This window comes from Curcuma longa, unplaced genomic scaffold (genome assembly GCF_044706935.1).
Source record: "Curcuma longa cultivar G26 ecotype Majalengka, Jawa Barat unplaced genomic scaffold, ITB_CL_G26_1.1 contig_28484, whole genome shotgun sequence".
NCBI classification, from domain to species: Eukaryota; Viridiplantae; Streptophyta; class Magnoliopsida; order Zingiberales; family Zingiberaceae; genus Curcuma; species Curcuma longa.
In genome coordinates this window covers 1-3397 of record NW_027433727.1, presented here as the reverse complement: position 1 = coordinate 3397, position 3397 = coordinate 1, and the positions used below count along the sequence as shown (strand labels likewise).

The following is a 3397-nucleotide window of genomic DNA, read 5'->3' as shown; positions in this document are numbered from 1 at the left end:
AATCCTTATCCTAGTATAGATTTTGAAGCAAGAAAGATCTTCACAAAAATGTTTCGAATCCGTTTCGCCTAAACTCAATTTCCCCGATCCACAAGTTATCAAAAAGTTGAACTTCTCATGTTTTTCGACTAAAACTTTCCGTGTTAAGCTCAGTTGGTAAAAAAAGAATCTATAATTGTTTATTAGTTGATATATAACAAGGAATAGTAAAAATTATAAATAGATGGAGGTCTAGGGAATCGAACCCCATGCCTCTCGCATGCAAAGCGAGCGCTCTACCATATGAGCTAGACCCCCAATGATAAATTAAATTACTGAGATCTGTCTTTTGGTATTATCTTCTCTGTTTTAGGTACTCCAATCAAGATAAGAGACCAAAGAGACACTGAACAATGCAGTAGATACAAAGTTGCATGCTACTGACACCTTTTCTGAATAGTCTAATAAATAAATACGCAAATAGAACACTCGATAATAGCATAAACTGGAACCCCTGAGCTATGGTGAGGCACGAGGGTTCTCTCTCCGTTCTTGTACTTCTCCAGGGAGTGACCCATTTGTCAATGTTCATCGCCAAAGTTATGCATTAGTCAGCGTAAGTAGTGAAGTTTGTTCGAGAACCACAAAATACAGTCTGAGAAGAAAACATCCCTTCTAAATATGTAAAATTTTAGAGGTCATTCGCTATATTCAATAGTAATAATAAGGAAAGCTTCACTGGATCTTTATTGTTTGAGTTGAGATCGGTTGCTACTAGGGTGTACCATTTTGATTTTACGAAGACTATGACTATTTTTTTATTTTAGAAAAGAAGGAAAAAAAATCAAAATATAAAAAAAAATGAAGATTCTGACCTTTTGAATTCAAACCAGCAACCTAAGGATCACTGCAACCACTATCTTCTGTTCTATCAACTGAGCTAAGGTCAGTTCTTTAAAGGGACTTGCTTACATATCTGGTCAGCTTAGCTGAGTTGGAATCAAGCTTATGTAGTTCTTCATGTCTTATTTTGGATGGTCCCTTTATAGAAAATTGGAATACGAATGAGATAAAAAAGACCATCAATATTAGAGGTGGGATGAATCTGCTTAATCCCTCCGATAGGCATCATTCCTAAGCTCCTTCAATAGGCAGTTGCAAACAAGCCAGTGAAATAAATTCATATGAGCCAAGCAAGCAAGTTTTGTATCAGGTAAGGGAAATTCTAGTCACTCGGCTTTTCAATCCTTATCCTAATATAGATTCTGAGGTAGGAAAGATCTTCACAAAAATATTTCAAACCCATTTTGCCTAAAGTCAATTTCTCCTAAGTAAATGGTTCGACTAAAGTTGAACATTCCGTGTTTTTTTTTTTGCCTAAATTCAATTTCCTCGATCCATAAGTTATCAAAAAGTTAAACTTCCCTTGTTTTTTTGCCTCCCCTAGGGAAATGGTTCTTCAGTTCGACTAAAGTTGAACTTTCGGTGTTTAGCTCAGTTGGTAAGTAAAAATCTATAATTGTTCATTAATTGATATATGATATAATAAGGAATAGTAAAAAAATATAGGAGGGTGGAGGTCCAAAGAATCAAATCCCGTGCCTCTCGCATAGGAAGCAAGCGCTATACTAAATATGCTAGCCCCTCAGTGGTGAGTTGGATTACATCGAGATCTATTTTCAAGTATTATCTTTTCTATCTTGGAGGAACTCTAGCCAGGATAAAAGACCAGTGCAAGGGACACTGAACAATGTTGTGGATATGAACCTGCATGCAATTGTCACCTTCTTGAATGGTATAATAAACATAAACACAAATAGAATACTAGACAATATAGATTGGAAATCCTAAGTTACGATGAGAGACAGGGGTTCTCTCTCCGTTCTTGTACTTCTTCAAGGAGTGATCCATTTGCCAATGTTTATTCACGAAGAAAGTCATGCATCAATCAACGTAAATAATGGAGTTTGTTCGAGAACCACAAAAGACAGTTTGATACGTAAAATTTGGAGGTCATTCGCTATGTGCATTAGTAATAGTAAGAAAGTGTCATTAGATTTTCATTACTTGAGTTAAGACTGATTGCCACTAAAGTGTACAATTTTGATTTTATTGAGACCATGACTAATTTTTTTATTTTAGAAAAGGAGAAAAATTAAAAAAAAATAAAGATTTCGACAGTTAATTTGAACTAGGGATGCGTTGATTGTCAAGAAAGAGAAATGATATGGAGCATAAAAAAATTCAGCATGAAACCAACATGACATACTCAACTGTATGTTGTGAAGTCCCACTGCATGCAGTGTGTCATGTTGATTTCAGCTCGTGAAGAAATAAGTATTAATTATTTATTAATTGATATATAATAAAAAATAGTATCAGATTCTAGGTGGTTGGAGATTGTAAAATAGACCTCACGTCTCTCGCTCGCAAAATAAACACTTTACCATATAAGCTAACACTAACAAAGAATTATGAGATATTGAAATCCTTCTTTAGATATTACCTTCTTTGTTTTGAAGAAACTCAAACCAGTATAAGAGATCAGTACAAAGAACACTTAACAATGCAGTAGATAACACACCTTCTTGCAAGGTTCAATAAATTAATACGTAAATGAAATATTCGATGATAGCATTGATTATATATATATATATATATATATATATATATATATATATATATATATATATATAAAAGAACACTCTTTCACAAAGAAAAACAAATTTGTTATAATTATTTTTTGAGTAAGAGATCAGATGCAAAGAACACTTAACAATGCAGTGGATAACACACCTTCTTAAAGTTTAATAGGAATACTCGATGATAGTATTGACTGATTATATATATAAATGAAAAGAGAAAGAGAAATTTATTAATTTGATTCGAGTCTAGTCGAATAACATTGGATCAGAATTGAGGATTTTAGAATTTGGATTAGATCGAATTGGATTAAAAATCTGACTCAAGAAAAAATTAGATCGGATTGGATTCAAGTTGAAAATTTTTTTAAGTCTGATCGATCGAGTTGATCTGAATTTAAGATGAAATTATTTTAAAATTAAATTAATTTTTTAAAAAATAAAAATATTTGCGTAAGAAGATAAAAAAAGAAGAATTCTAAAATTAAAAAAAAATTAATTGGATCGGTTTGATTATTTGAATTTATATTTAAGTTTATAATTTTAAGTTGTATTTGACTTCGGATAAAATTGAATTTTTTTAATAATATTTTTATTTCGGTGCATCCGAATCCACTCGACACCGCTAAATAAAGAATAATCTATCTAAAAATAGGCACCAGTTGTTTCTTTCTCACCTTTCATCCTCATGAAAAATAGAAGAGAGTAAACGTACTCCACTTCCCTTCCCGACTTGTCTAATCCACTGGGACCCAGCCCATTTAACATTGCCTATT

The 3397-nt window shown here is 32.5% G+C and overlaps 1 non-coding gene across 1 annotated transcript; it reads right to left on the bottom strand.

The window, feature by feature from the left end:
• Positions 1-224: 224 nt before the first annotated feature.
• On the bottom strand, positions 225-297 carry TRNAA-UGC (transfer RNA alanine (anticodon UGC)). Its single transcript has one exon. It is a non-coding gene; the product is annotated as a tRNA-Ala (tRNA).
• Between the last annotated feature and the right edge of the window lie 3100 nt (positions 298-3397).